The 16890-nt window shown below is 41.8% G+C and overlaps 1 pseudogene; it reads left to right on the forward strand.

Moving 5' to 3' along the window:
- The first annotated feature begins 14767 nt into the window (after positions 1-14767).
- Positions 14768-15349, forward strand: LOC130870181 (60S ribosomal protein L13-like; annotated as a pseudogene).
- The last annotated feature ends 1541 nt before the right edge of the window (positions 15350-16890 follow it).

The raw sequence follows: 16890 nt of genomic DNA on the forward strand, positions 1-16890 counted from the left end.
AAGACATTTGCATGGTACAATATTATACCCACAACAGCAGTTCCTGGGGTTTCCTGTTGAATCACTTCTCCCCTATTGTCTATTCTAGAGGCACGCTGGGAGCAGCCCTCAACAGGATGAAGCGAGTGTGCTGTGCAGGCCTCTTAGACTTGAACCAGAAACAGCAAGAAGGTAAAATGTGATCTAGAGGGCAGGCCATTCCAGTGCTATCATCTGTCCAGGTCCAAGTTCATCCTTTGCAATGTGATGGTCTAGGCTGACTGAGACATGTGTCTTTGTCTTCTAAGCAAGATGGGGGAAACAACACACTTTTCCACATTCTTTAACAACCATTTTCAGCATTTCTTGCCCCAAGAATGTGATTGTTGAATTTCATTACACATAAAAATCACCTGTGTGTTTTGTTACACTGCAGAGTACCTTATTTAACCCTTGTGGGTTTTGATTCAGAGTTTTCAAATGAAAACAGGGATCTGAATTTTTATATTCATGAGAAATCCTCAGCATTCTCAGAGAGAAAACAGGGCTAATATAGCCAACAAACAAGAACCTTCTGTGAGCAAACACCAAACCTCAAGATTCTAATAGGATGGGGGTAATATTGACATCTTAGGTGCTGGTTAGAAAGAAGAACAAAATCATATAGTGGAACTTCATACAGACCTCCTGGGAGTGGGCCTCAGGAGGTGCACTTGTATCAACATCGCTGGTAATTTTTAGGTATGTTGCCATCTTAGGACCACAGAGAAAGAAAGCTGGTATCTACCCAACATCACCCTCGTTTACTAGAGCTATTCACTGAAAATAAGTTTATTAGTAAAGAAACTGCATGGAAAGTTCTAGTAAAATTTGATAGCAAACAGCCATGACTTACTAAGATTCTGGTTTCATTTCTCCTCCCAAAATCCACGGCAAAGAATCACATCTGCATATGGTAAGGGATTGCCACGACTAAGTTGAGTCCGAGTCTTGGCTTGTGTGGTTTCTCCCTCTTGTTTCAAATATCATGAATCATATCTCTTTAGTGACCCTAACAGTTGCTTGGGTGGTGAGAACACAGAGCCAAGAATGCACCATTTCCTTCCTCCTCTTTGGACTCTTAATGGAATGAATGCAATATTATTTATCAACTGCAAGCTTGATGGAATATATTATATAAATCATCTCAAAAGTTATTTGCCACCTGCCTGCCTGCTCTGAATGCATGCAGGCTTAATTAATCTAATTAGTCAATGCAGAGATCAGGAGCACATTTACAGCTTCTCTGGCATCATAAATAAACTAGTTTTGTTTTCATAGGCTAAACAATTCATTTTGAAGATGGATATGAGGAAGAAACGGGGAGGGCTGACCTCTATTACAGTAAAACATGGAATAACGATGATAGGGTTTTCTTTCTGCTCCGTGTGCCCTCCATTAACCTTCTATTAAAATGCTCCTCTGTGGAGGAGGCAAGGGGGGCTGAGGTGGCACTCAGGAGAAATGTCATGCCCTCCCACCTGGAGAGGCTCACCTGCCATTTTTCCAAGAATGAACTTACGCAGTTTAAACCTCATGATTGAAAGACACATGGAGTCTAAAACACATGCATGCACATGGACCATAGAGGCCATTAGGTCAAGAGCCCACGTAGCTTCTTCAAATGGCAAAAGGAGGGTCAAGGCATGAGTGAGGCGTAAGGCTGAGCACAGTAAACATGGCTGCTGTGAATATAAATTTACTTCTTTGATAGCCAAGGTTACCTGGTGTAGCTACAGTGGTGGTATGGTTCTAAAGTGGTGGTATGGCCTATGGAGTCATGTAGTCACATGGTCCTGAAACAAACTGTGGGTGTAGCTACAGACTTACATCCACTGTTAAATAAATATCCCGTCTTCTGTGTGTATGTGCTGTGTCTCTTAGAAGATGTACACAAATTATTTATATGTTGTTGCTCTTCAATGTGTTTCAAAAATTGTGTGGCTTGGTTTTAACGATTACATGAGAGATTCTAAGCACATAGCACAAGAACTGTATCAGGTTATCTAAAGGGCTGTAGAATGTGTGTGTATGTATACATATATATGTGTGTATATGTATTTATGAATATATATATATTAAAGGTAATTTATTAGACTGTCTTACAAAATGTGCTCCAGGTAATCCAACAATCACTGCATCTTGGTGGATAGGCAAAGAATCTGGTAGTTGTTCAGTTCCCAAGATTGCATGCCTCAGCAACCCCAGTCTAGCACTGGAGTCCCGGAGGATTCCTGGAGAGCTAATACTCTTGAATTTATACTGAAATACTAAAACAGATGGCAGCAAAAGGAGAGATGGACTTGCCAGCAAGAATGAAGGCAAGCAGGCCAAAAGCAAAGTTACCTTCATTTATGTCCTTTTAAGTAGACAGACAACGGAAGGTATGTCCAAGACTTAGAATGAATCTTCCTGCTTCAGTAATCTGACCAAGAAATTCTTTCACAGGAATGTCCAGCAGGGACAGTGATGGCACACGCCTTTAATCCCAGCACTCAGGAGGCAGAGGCAAGTAGGTGGGTCTCTGTGAGTTCAAGGCCAGCCTGGTCTGCAAAGCAAGCTCCAGGACAGCCAGGACTGCTTCACAAAAAAAAAAAAAAAAAAAAAAAAACCTGTCTTGAAAAACCAAAACAACAACATCAAACAACAAAACAGATAGGAATGTCCAGCAGCTTGGGTTTTGGTTTATTTTAGCCGTATCAAGTTGGCAATCAAGATTAGCCATCATGTGACCCATTCCTAAACTACTTGAGTAGCTCTGGGCAAGACTTAGAAAGGAGCACAGCATCCCTAGCCTGGTGTTTCTTGATCTTCTTCCTGCTGTGCTCCATCGCCACACATAGCCTCATCTTGGGAACTTTCAACCTCACTGGGAGGAACCTTGGCATGAGATACATGCTGGACCTGGAAGCTGAGTTAGGTTCACTGGGGCAGGGATGTCTTGGGTCATGAGATCCAGAGGATGAGCAGAAGGGCATCTCCCATCTCCAAGGCTGTATGCGAGGTAACTGACTGACGAGGTGGAACTCTTCAGTAGTGTAGCTGCTGGTGAGTACCTGGGGGGCTAAAGGTAGTGTGCTTGGCTTTGAATATCTTGTGCTTCTGCAACTTATGAGGTCGCCATATTGGATATGGACAGAATCCTTGTATTGTCCTGTTGGTATCCTCTTTCTTTAGGACTATAAGTATTTCCTTATATCTCTCTAGGGAAAGTCATATGACAGCCCCACAAATTTCATGATGATTTGTCTATCAAACACATTGAAATTTTATGATAGTGCTATTAGAACAGTAGGTGATTCCCTTAATAAGTGCCAACAATTATTTCCATCGTTGGGCTTCAGAATCCATTGCTGCATTGTTTTAGCAAATGGTGATAGTTCAATATATGTGTGATGGAATATTTGAAAAAATTCAAACTGAAAACTTCCCCTTGAAGAAGCTTAGCTTTGATTTGACCAATTGATAATGATTGAATTTTGAGGGTTGACAATGATCCAGGGCCTTTCGGACACAGGCTCAGCATTTGCAAGACCAAGGTAAGGAACGGCATGCTTAGGAAGGACAAAATGTATGAGAACAAGGTGGGAGATGAGATGACGTGGGCATGCCCAGAGGAAGAACTCAGCCTACAGAGTGCTTCAAGGGAAAGCATGTGAGCCAACCATCTAGTGCATTCACATGACAGACACAGAAGGACAAGCTGCGCTGTCCTTCTCCTGGTACACTACGTTCCTGGCCCTAAGGGAAGTCCTTATGTGGAAATCAGCATGTTTTAGGGTTCAACCTTGGCTTAACTTTTGTTCAGTATTTTAACTTCCTTTCTATGTGTGTGTGTGTATCTGTGTATCTGTCTGTCTGTCTGTCTTTTGCTTTTTGAATATTTTATGTGAGAGGCATTTGTTTTTATGTGTATGTCCAGGAGTACATACATGCCACAGCCTATGAACGTAGATCAAAGGACAATGTCAGGTGATGACTGTCACCTTACATATAGGTTGAGACAGGCTCTCTTTTTCTTTCTGTGTGTGCCAAGCTAGCGAACCTATGATCTTCAGGAATTCTGTCTCCACCTCCCATCAGGCCATAGGAGCACAGAAGACTACAGCCAAATGCATGTTCTGGAGATCCAGACTCAGCTTCTCATGCTGAGATGGTAATCATTTTACCTACTGAGCCATCTCCCCAGGCCTTATTCAGGATTCTTAACTAAGGCCTTCTATTTTCTTCTTGGGTGGTATGATGGTTAATATTAACTGTCACCTTGACAAAATGTAGAATTACCCATGGGAGATCATGTATATTAGGTTAGTGTCTGGTCATCCCTGAGAGCGATTTTCTTGATTAGGCAATTTGAAGTAGGAATAGCCACCATGAATATATCAGGACCTTCTGGTGGCAGCCCTAATATACGGAGAGCCAAAGCAAAAATGTTTGCCTTTTTTCCTGTTTGTCTTCCCATCTTGCTACTGAGTTTTGCCTATTCTGTTGTTGTTGCTGCTGCTGCTGCTACTCCTGCTCCTGATGCTCTTGCTGCTGCTGCTGCTGCTGCTGCTCTTCCTGCTGCTGCTGCTTCTCCTGCTGCTCCTGCTCCTCCTCCTCCTGCTGCTGCTGCTGCTGCTGCTATTCTTTGCTGATACAAGACCCAGATTCTTTGAAATTCTGATTTAGACTGAAATCCAATGGTGCTCTACAGAATACTCTAGGCCTTTAACTCCAGTTTGGGACTGTTGAGGCAAACAGTCTTGTGGACTGAAGAGCTGCCAGATTTTAAACACACACACACACACACACACACACACATATAATTTTTTCTCAGTTAACACGGGTTGCATGTCAGCTCCCACCATACTTTGCAGTACTTCTGGACTGAAGGTTTAATAGTTACAAATACTCCCAGTCAGATGGATGATGGGACAGATTTCCCTCAAACCCCACCCCTACTGTACTGGCTAACTTGAAATTTACATGTACTTAGAAAACTAAAGTACAAATGAAAATATTGTCTCAAAGCAACAGAAGAATACATATGGAGAAGTGATCTTTAATATATGGAAGCTAAAATAACAACCAGGATGTAATGCAGATTACATCATAGAAATCAAACTGTATCACAAATGAGAGGTGATAAATTTATGGGGTTGGGTGGTAAAGGGGGTACCCTAAATGGTTCTAGAAAACAGTGTTTCCACTGGGAATTATTAAGGTGGCCATTGAATTCTAGCTGCTCCTTCTGCTTCTGAGAGTGCAGGTTAACAATTCTGAAAGTACATAATATGTATATTGGTACTGGATGTGTAAGCTAATGGATGGTGGAGAGGAGCCAGGTTTCTTACTACTGGAGTGGGAAGTGACAGATAAGTAAGGCGTGTGGGTCAGGAGGACCACGCGTTACTGGATTAGTCTGAGACATCAGTATGAACTCATGTTTAACTTCATATAAGCATAGATAGATATATATTTAGATCGAAAGGCATACATACACTTATCTCTCATTGTGTGGTTATACAGTTGTGTATCACTCTATCCAATTATGTAGGGTCTACTTCTGTGAGTTAATGACACCCAACATCTAAAAGTGCGTTCAACACAAGGATCTTGATTTTAAAGTGCTTTTCTCTAAGTGATTAGAATCAAGGCTCTTTAGAGAAATGCATGCTTCTGGGACTAGGGCATGGATAATATAATCCTGGTTTATCTTGCAGTAATAGACAGTTAGAAGAGGCTCAAAATTATAAAGGGAAGAGGCATGGAAAAGGATAAGGGGTTATCCCAAAGAGTTCTAGATCATTAAAGCTGAAATTTGAGCAACAACAATGAAAATAATAATAATATTGAACTATAATCCATAGTATTATATATATATACAATATATATATGAGTCATATATATGCTCATATATAAATATATATGAGTCAAACTATAAAACAGTCTATAAAATAATTATACATGTGTCTATAGTAGCACAAGTAATTGAATAAATCATAGAAAAAGGACAAATTTTCCTTACAAAAACTCAAAATCCTGTACCTAGTATCCCCCTTACTAAGAGGTGCAGTTTAGCCTCACTCTACCACTGATGGACTTTAAAGACTAGTTATGACAAACAGACTTGTTGCAGACCAGAGGATGTCAACGGAAAATGGCTCATTGGTACAATTGAATATCCTATATGGAGGTGAAGGAAGACATGAAGAAACTATCCAGATAAATCTGGAGTCCAGAAACCAGGAACAACTTAGGTGTATAGCCCTGGACCAAGACACCTTGGTTGTATAAAATGGACTATGGAGGAAGTCTATATCTTTTTGAAGCTTTCCTGCAAATATTTAATATTTTTCTAAAGGAAAGTTAATATTTTTGAAGCAGAGATTGCACAATGGTATTTTTGTTGCAGCTTACCTACTGATCTATTTTATCCACAGCCCACACACAGGGGAATATGTATTTGGAGTGCCTTGGAACCTTGTAAAGCTGGAAGGTGGGACCAGGTTGAAGCATCCCATTTTCATTTCCATTCCATGCTAGCTCTTTAATTGATAGATGGGAACTAGATTTTCCTGGGAGTTTGTGGCTTATTCTAACATGGTCAGTGGTAGATTGAAGTACCACCCTCTTAGCTGACTGTATCCCAGAATTCCCTTCACCTGCCTATTTAGAAAGTCTGGTGGAAGGTACTTAACGTTCTTCTTTGCAAATAATTACTTGCAATTTAAAACAAAGATCTCTGTGTGTTCTAGAGAGTTCTGGAAGATTGTTTTAGAGTGCTTTTTAGTGAAACTAGGCTTCTCTCTATAAAGTCTGTCAACAACATTCCAGCCAGTTAGCAGCTGTTCATGGTTCACGTTGCTAAATCCTAAATCAATAATAAAGATCAGCAATATACAAATATGTTCATATCCGATTACCGACCTTTGCAAGACTGAATTAGGTCAAGTGGCTGCTTGTGTCCCTGATAGTGTCTTACACCTTGACTGATGTCATCTCGTCTTCAGAATTAGGCCTGTCTCTTGATGATGAGATGCTTACGTTGTGCAGATCTCACCTTAAAGTTGGGCTGGTGAGATGACTCAGCAGACAAGATACTTGTGGCCAAGTCTAATGATAAGAGCTTAACTATGGGAACCCCCATGCTGGGAGAAAGCACCAGCTTCTTCAAGTTGTCCTTTGACCTCCATGGTGGGCACACACACATGAACACAGGTACACACAAAAATAAAGCTTTAAAAAAGTTAAGTCTTGATTTTTTTTTCCACATCTTCAGAGACATTGGGCCTGGTGCCCTCTCTGACATTTGAATCATAGTTGGTAAATTGGAACATTTCAAGCTTTCTTAATTCGGGTCTTGGTTATTTCTTTTCAATTGGCTCATTTCACTTGACTCCCAGTCGGCACAGTGACGTATTTACATTGTGTGTTAAGTAAAGAGTCAACTCTGGGGGGTGCCATTAAGAAACAACTTTTCTATGGTCCCAGTATGCAGATTTACAACAGAGCTGTCTGCCAAATTACGGGTAAGACAGAAAGAATGATTTAATTGGCACACTGCAGTCACAGGGGCCATTTATCGTGAATGGCTTCGGAGACAACAGGAGTCCTTTGGTTATGTTCCAAAGAGTCTGGCTGTGTTTAAATATTTCCTTTGCAGAACAACACTGATAATTTTGCATGCCACCGTTATTTTCATTTTAACCTGTTTCTATCTCTTCATTATCTAGCAAGTCCCTAGCTGATTTCTGAAATGCATGCCCCTGCCTCCACTGCTGTGATTTTCCTTTTCTATCTCATCCACTGAATTTCTTCCTGTGGTAGCAGACACAAAGGGATGCCCCTTGTTTTCCTTGTTTGTGCCGCGATCCTAATGGGGAGGCCAGGGAGGAGGTTAAATTCAAAAGCTGGTTTACAGCAGGCTGGCAGCCAGCCACTTGGCCTAGTGGCCTTGTGCAGGAGTTGGAGGCCTCGCATTGTTTGGAGGGACTTTGAGGCAGTGGGGGTTAGGAAAGCAATGTTCTTCTTGTCAATCCCTGTCAGCATCTCTCTGGCAATTCCCTCCAGCAGTTTTCTCTCTTTTAAGGTGATTCTAGCAAGCAATGGAGATGGCAAACCGACATAGACTTTTAAATGGTTTTGGTGACATATCGTTCATTGGTTCGTTCTATATGCTACCTTCCTTCTCTTCATCGAGGTACAGAGCTGATATCAAAAAGGGCTCTGCCGTGTCCTAACCGGGTTGCTTTATGCAAGCGACTCCACCCCAAGGACCCTCCACTTTCTTCTCAGTAAATGGGGATTCTATCACTGATAATCTAGTAAAATGGCCATAGTCTACTTTGAGCAGTATGTTTGATGGGGTTCTCTACAGAAACGGCACTGACTGACTAGGGCTGGGTTGCTCAACAATTGCAATCTGCCTGCTAGGGAATGAGAACATGGGAGATTCTCAGGCCATGATGCTGGAGGCCTCCATAGTTTCCGTCCAGTGCTGAAGGCCTGGCATTCCCTAGAGGGTTGTAGATAGTAAGTCCATGTAGGAGGTTAAAGGAGCTGCAGCCTCATTCCAGAGGTAGATGACCACATCAGTACCTCCATGCTCCCTTAAAGAGAAGACAAGGCAGATGCATGCTGCTCTTTGCCTCCAATCTCTTTATATCTGGGCTATCTACTGGACAGGAGGAGGACACGCACTGAGGGTGAATCTTCCTCCATTCAGTTAATGCTCTCTAGGAAAGCTCTTACAGTCCCAGTGGTGTTCATCTTAGGCGACTGTAACTCCTGTCAAGTTGCCAATCAATTAAAGCTTTGCCTTTCTGTCGGGTCCTGAGAATTCAGTCATCAGATCCTAACCAAAAGCTAGTGGAAGATGATGTTAAAGGCTTCCAAGCAACAGCTTTGGTGTGCCCACTACCGAATTAGATGAGAAGAAGTCAAAGATGTGAAAATCAATGGCTCTGTGGTTGTCCCACGAAGGAAGAAATACAGTAATAGTGTGAAATAGTTTATTTTGATCCTTTAAGTTAAAAATAGAGCAGCAGAGTCAAGCATGAGAGGCCAGGGAGAAAAATTAAGGTTCCAATGATAAAGGAAATTCTTTAGCTTGTTTGAAATGTCCTTTTATTATGTAAACCGAATGCCTAGGGTCAGGTTCTATTAAAGACTTAGGCTTGGAACCATGAGCGATTCATTGTCCTTCTCTGTCAGCTACCACGTTGGCACACACAATGCTATAGTTGAACCAGGTCATGCCTAACTTCTTCCCCATTGCCAGTTTTATAAATGTAGCCAGCAAGATGGTGCAACAGGTAAGAGGACTTGCTGCTAAGCCCTGTGACCCGAATTCAATCCCAAAGACTCACAGAGTGGAATGAGATACTGACTCACTCAAGGTGTTCTCTGACCTCCACGTGTAACATGCACACCTCCATCCCACAAGAGCTATATAAATGGAAACATTAAAAATTTAAGGCATTGATTCTCTTTATGAATGGGAGCTGAATAATGACTGCCCCTGCATCCAAACACTTCCTCACCGAGTAATGCTTCCTTCTCTGTAGGTCAAACACTGCTTCATCACTGCAAAATCATTATCCAGAGATCAGTGAAGAGAAAAGGCCACCAAGGTTTGGGGATAAACAGCTTCACGTCCACGGACATTGCAAGCTGCCAAAGAAGGTAGTGTAAAACACACTTGGGTTACGTTTGTGTCATGATTTTAAGTATGAGGGACTATTGAAGGTTTTGAAATTTCAATAAGGCATTCTAAAATAAGTTAACAGCAACATGAAGCAGGACCACACCGCAAAAGGTCAATTTAAAAATCTGAGTAGGGGGCTGGAGATGTCGCTCAGAAGCTAAGAGTACTAGCTGTTCTTGCAGAAGACCTGGGTTCGGTTGTTAACTCCCATGCCACAGCGAACAACCTTCAGCATCTCCATTTCCAGGGCACCCAACACCCTCTTCTGGCTTCTGCACATGTGTGGTATGCATATATAAATATGGGGAAACACTCATACACATGAAATAAATATTTTTCGTGCAGTTAAGTATTATAAGTCAAAAATCACAATTAAGAATCATTATTTCTTTCTTTTATTCTTCCTCTTTCCTTTCCATTATTCCTCTTTCCTAGTTTTGTTTTAATTCTCGCATTTTACTGTTCCCCTGTTCTCATCTTTGCTGACCAATTAAAAATACCCTAATTTCATTTATCTACCTGGTTATGAGAACTAACTTGACAGTTGATCATCTTAAGCAACTTGATTCACTTCTCAAAGTTGCATTTTGTGCATCTATGAGTTGGTGCAGTCAATAAAAATATCTGCAAGAAAATTTCTGTGTGGGTCAAAAAGTCCCATACAGGAAATACCTGAAACCCACAAAATGTTTGCTTATACTGGTACCATTGTACCTTTGTACCCAGAGCAGGACCTTGGCCTCCCAATTTGCACTCCCCCACCCCATCTATGCCCAGAAAATGCTTTCTCATCTCCACTCCACTTTATCATGAAAGAGAGACTGGCCTGGGTAAGCTATGGAAGCATGCCTGCTTATTGTCTTCTGGTCTCGGTTTATTATGCAATAAAAAGAGATGTCTTTAGAGCCATGTGGGAGTTCTGGGCCAGATGTGCTGATGCTGCCCTGTGAAATCATCCCACTGGGTTCTGGGAAAGAGGATAGTGATCCTATCCAAACTACTGGGTACATTGCACCCATGCTGGTAGCAGTAGATCAAGTTCTCTTTAGAGGATTTGTATGCCCAACTCTGTAATTCTATTCATTTACATCTCTATTCCTTGGTGATTAAGAGGCCACATTGCATGTCACTGGCCAATAATTTTGGTTTCCCACATTCTCGCATTGTCTCCGCCCCTTATTGATTACAAATAGTTGATGATACTTTTAATATCTTTGTCAAGCTTAATTATTTTTTGTTGTTTGTCTGTTTTCACTTGTTTGTATTTTCAAGACAAAATTTTTCTGTGTAGCCCCAGCTATCCTGGAACTTGCTCTGTAGATGAGGCTGGCCTTGAACTCATAGAGATCCCCCTCCCTCTGCCTCCCGAGTGATGGGTTTAAAGGCGTGCACCACCACCACCCAGTTTCAGCCTAATGTTCTGAAGTAGTGCTCCCCAGACCATAATCAGCACTTGTATGAATAATTTGTCTAGGGATTGTATCAAAATGAAGATTGAGATTCAGGGGCCTTAGGTGGGGCTCGGGATTCTGCACTTCTCTGATTTTTAAGTGATACTCGCTTTACCAATCTACAGACTGCACTTAAGTGACAGGCACCTGAGTGGTGACAAGGTGTATAGTAGGTCCCCCACATTCAGCTTGTTTCTGGCAGCTGGCAAAAACTTGTGCTCACCACATCTGGCTTTGTGATTGTTGAGGCATGCGTAGAGGAGTCTCGTATGGACCAGAGCTCTTTGTATCTCCTTAGAGCACCTCCCACTGGTTCTTATCCAGGTACTCAGTATGGAGTAAAAGCTTCTAGTGTTCTCCTCTTCCAGATGTGACCCAGCATCCTTTACAGGCAAAGAGAGAATGTCCCTGGCTCCTGTAGAACCATAGTTCTCCTCCCTCTCTATTGTTGGGGTTCCTTGTTGGGGGCTATGAAAAGAAAGCATGATGAGATGAGGCTCACCATACCCCTCTCTTGGTGCTACTCCCCCACATCAAAATGTCAGGAGTGTGCACCTGATACATCCCCCCACCTATGTGTGTGTGTGTATGCGTGCATGTGCATGCGTGCATGTGTGTGCATGTGTGTGTTTTTATAATATTAGGTTCTGACTGCTGGCCTGTTTGTTTCTGGGTGGATATGACCAAGTACTTATATGTCTGCACTGTTCTTGTAAATCTCTGTCTGCTTAATCTATGCTCATAATTAATTTAGAAGGTGTCTCCCATCAAGTTTGGAATAGTAATCTGATTTCAATTATTTCTATAACTGATTGGCTTTAGAATTTTAACCACTTATAATAATTATAATAATTTTAATTACAGTAACAACTAAGATTTCCAGGGTCTTCCCTGTATGCTTGGCATTGTTCCAACCCTGCAGGTGTCCTAATACTCATGACTATCTTATGTGATAGGTCCTATTGTTACCTTTATACTACAGATGCTCAAAAAAAAAAAAAAGCTTGGAATGTTTGCAGGTGTTTCAGTCTGTTTGTCATTGCTCTAATAAAGTATCTGAAGCATGAGTAAGTAATAAAGAAGACAGATGCCTTCAGCCCACAGTTCTGGAGGACCAGACCAGAGATGTAGGGTCTTCTTGACTTCGGGAGAGGAACTTACAATACAACTCATGATGAGATAGTGAGGAAGCAGAAGAAAAGGAGATGTGAAGGAGGTAAGCATGTGTTTAATATATCAGATGGAGGTGCCATGATCACTTTATAAAAATGCACATTTGTGGGGAATTATCCAGTCCTTTCAGCTCAAACCCAGTACTATGAGAATATCCTTGCTAAAAGACCAGAACCTCTGGGTGATGTTTTATTGTGAACCAAGCCATATTCAAACGCTGACAATGGTACTTTTTGTTTATCCTAGCATGTATTAATAAGGATCATAAATTGTGCTCTTGTTTTCTTGAGTCTGCACACAATGTCTATATGTCATTCTGGGCTGGCACCAGGAACTATTGATCTGCTCTGCTTATGAATCTTTAAAATGGAAGGAAATGTGCACTCCTGGGAACTTTGGAAATGAATGGAAAACCCAAGAGAAAGTTCTACTAGCACTCATTCTAGAATTTCCTCCAAATCTGACAAATCATGATCAGGTTGTACACTGGCTGGATCATTTTTCTGCTCTCCCTGGTCCCAGGTTCACCTTCCTTAGTCCACTCAGTACATAGCATCTTGGGTAATCAGTGTGAACCAGATGTTAACAGCTCTCAGCCTCTGATGATTTTTCAGTGATCACCTCTTATGACCCAGAAAGTAGAGAGTTCTGTGTACAAAAGCAGAGCCCCCATCTGTGTGTTCACTTTACCTTTGTTTCCCTTCATTGCATCTGTCAGAGCTCTTCAGACAAACGATGAACAGGTGTCTGTGCACATGTGTCTACACATGTGTCCATCATGCGTATCAGAAGCCTCTTTACCAGATATTGTAATCACAGTTATGGTTGATGGCAAGTCAGAAGTCTGTAGTGTGGGCCGGTTCACTTAAGAACTAGGGAATAACTGATGCTGCCATTCCAAGGCCATCTGCTATAGAACTAAAAAAGGGTAACGCTGCAGATGAGTTCTAGAGGCACAGAGAATAAAAGGTGGACCTTTTATACTGTTCAGATCATCAATAAAGTGGAGGAGATGCTCTGTTACTCAAAGCCCATTTCAGAGGATGCTCTCATCCAAAAACTATCCTCAATGAAATGCCCAGAATCCTGTTTGAGCAAATGTCTGGGCTTCCTGTAGTTTAGACAAGCTGACACATAAAATTACCCATTCTACTCTCATCAGAAAGGCATAGCCAAGACTGTCTCTGGGTCAATCTCTCTCTTGCATTTTCTCCCACTTGGAATGAAAACTCCCTCTTGGAAGCGATTCTATTCTGTCTTGTTCATTAAATCACTTCAATACCTAGAAGCACGAGTGTTTCCTGGGAGTGCCCCTAAAAGGCACATTTCAAAGGCGAGTCTTAAAGTAATTAATCTGTTCAAGTAAGATCAGATATTTGACCTGAAAACTCAAGAGGTTACTTATATCATGAGAATTTTGTAAGCTCAATGAAATCCAGTCTTATCCAAAAGTCCTCCCTCTGAAGGATCAGAAGAACATTCTTATCTGCTGCCCTAAATCTGTATGTTTCAAGTCACCTTTGGTTAGATAACATGTACTGGGACTCATGATTCTCTAGAAGCATACTTGCTACCTACATCTGTCTCTATTCATGGCCTGTAATTATTTTGACTCTGACTAATGTGTTGAGTGATACCATTCTGAGGAATTTAGATCCCAATTCTGAACCAATAATCCAGAGAATGTCAGAGATGGAAGAGACTCTGCAGGTCACAAGATGTGTATGTGTTTGCTAGTGAAAAATCCAAGGTCCACCGAAGGAAGTATCTTGTGCAACGGCAAACAGCCAGAAAAGAAAGCATTTAGCACAGGAATCGGTTCTTGTTAGTTCAGCAATCTTCACAGAATAGTAGCAGGAGATGTGCCCCTTGTTATTATTGTGACATATTTGAACAAGGGAATATTACTGACAAGAGAGTATGTAGTGTTTATGTACATATGTATATATGCATGTATGCATGTTTCATCATCTATCATTTATCTATATATATTATCATCATCATATTTCTATCTATCATCGAGAATGTGTGCATATGACAAGATGAGATTATTGTGGAGTTTGGAAAGGAAGAATGTAATTTCCTTTCTTTATGTCAAGTCCAAAAGCAACCCATTAGTCAACTTTAGATGCTAAGAAGTCAACATGTAAAATTGTCTTTATTATTGATAATATAATGGGACAATCTCATCTCAAATATGCAACCACGAATCTTGCCAGTAGCCTATTCTTCAACTATTACCTCAAAGAAAGTCAATCCATCATCAAAGGAGTTTTAGCCTACAGAGCAGAAATAAATATTCAAGATCTCTCACTGTTGGTGCAAGCAAGAGGTGGGACAAAAGAGAGCAAATCTCTGCTTCTTGCATTCTTTGAAGAGTTCAGGTGGCGCTTGGTCCTTTCCGCTCGGCCGTTCCCCTGCACGGGAGGCAGCCATGGCGCCCAGCCAGAATGGCATGATCTTGAAGCCCCACTTCCACAAGGACTGGCAGCAGCGAGTGGACACTTGGTTCAACCAGCCGGCAAGATCCGCAGACGCAAGGCCCGGCAGGCGAAAGCCCGCCGCATTGTCCCGCGCCCCACGTCCGGACCCATCAGGCCCATCGTGAGGTGCCCCACAGTGCGCTACCACACCAAGGTCCGAGCTGGCCGGGGCTTCAGCCTGGAGGAACTCAGGGTGGCTGGTATCCATAAGAAGGTGGCTCGCACCATTGGCATCTCCGTGGACCCAGGAAGCCTTCCGCTACAAAGAAGGGAGATAGTTCGGCTGAAGAACTTAAATTGGCCACTCAGCTAACAGGACCTGTGATGCCCATCCGGAATGTTTATAAGAAGGAGAAAGCCAGAGTCATCACAGAAGAGGAAAAGAACTTCAAAGCTTTTGCCAGTCTTCGCATGGCCCGGGCCAATGCCCGGCTCTTTGGCATCCGAGCAAAGAGGGCAAAGGAAGCTGCAGAGCAGGATGTTGAGAAGAAAAAGTGATGTGCTTTTGGAATATTGCAATAAATTTTCCATAAAGCAAAAAAAAAAAAAAAAAAAAAAAAGAGTTCAATCCCTCAACCTTCAAATGTGAACTGGTAATTTCCAAGTCTCTGTGCCTGTATGCCATTCAACAAGTTTCTTTTCTTCTCTGAGAGGACAAGGGGGCTTAGGCTCCTTAAGAATCACACTGACCACTGCCCAGATCTCTTCAGAGGACAAAGGAGGACAGGGTACTTACATTAGGACAGCATGTTGTCACCCAGGTGGTAAGAACAGCTCTTAGCATTTGGATAATTGGTGGGAAGGGAGTCTGACCTTGAGAGCTCTCCTGAGACCAGGTCCACTATCTGGGTGATGTAGATGGCATCTTTCAGCAAGATCACCTTCTGACTTTGCACATGCCTAGGGAGCATGTTTTCTTATGACTCCCTAGGATTCCAAATGGCCACATTTGATGGATACAATGTAGTTACTTGCTGAAACTCCAAGGATCATGATGATTTCAGGTGGTTACATACATTTTCTAAACTTTCCCCTTTCCACAACTCCCTCTAGAGAAGAGTATTGGCCATATAAGGTAATGTATTGTGACCAACCAGGTCTTAACACATAGAATGCATACTGTAGTAGACTGCAGGTGTACATAGACTGACTTTCTAGATATTCAATTTGTGAGTGCAGATGACCTCTGCACTTGGTTTAGGTTTGTAGTAGGGAGATCACTTGTTTGTTTCCCAGCCACCTGGCAGCTCAGACCCAAAATAACCAAACAGAAACTGTATTAATTAAATCATTGCTTGACCAATTACTTACACGTATTGCTAGCTAACTCTTACATTTAGAATTAAGCCATCTCCATTATTTTATGTTTTATCATAAGGCTCGTGGCCTTCAGCATGTCTGTCTCTGGTGGCAGCTCCATGGCTTTTCCCTGACTCTGCCTCCTTTCTTCCAGCCTTCAGTTTAGTCTTCCCCACCTACCTCTGTTCTTCTGTGTTGCTCTGCCATAGGCTTAAAGCAGTTTCTTTATTCACCAGTGGTATTCACAGCATTCTGAGGGAAATCCCATATCACCTCCCCTTTTCCGTTTAAATAAAAAGGAAGGTTTTTAACTTTAACGTAGCAAGATTACATACAACAAAACAGGTACCTAGCAAAAATTACAGTTATAATATTTATATCTACTTTATCTTTTATCATAACTAAGGAAAACTATAAATATAAGTATAAATTCTTCAACTCCATAAAAGGATATAATAAAAACATAAGTACACAGGAAGAGCATTACAAGCAACTTCTAAAAACTCTAGAATTGACAGAGACATCTTGATATCTTGACAGTCACCCAAAGTTCTTCTGTACCATTGAGGCATCCATCTTCAGCTTACAGGCCCATAGTATCTAGCAGAATTTTCCACAAAGCAGGAAATTTCAGAGACAATTCCACCTATTTTGGCAGTTTGTCAGTCACTTTCTTCTCTGTCTTGCAGAATGTCAGGCAGACTCTTTCATGAAGCAGGAACCCTGAGAGATCATCTCACCTTTAGGCAAGTTCAGCACTCATTTTCCGTGGGTC

Source organism: Chionomys nivalis, chromosome 2, assembly GCF_950005125.1.
Source record: "Chionomys nivalis chromosome 2, mChiNiv1.1, whole genome shotgun sequence".
Taxonomy (NCBI): domain Eukaryota; kingdom Metazoa; phylum Chordata; class Mammalia; order Rodentia; family Cricetidae; genus Chionomys; species Chionomys nivalis.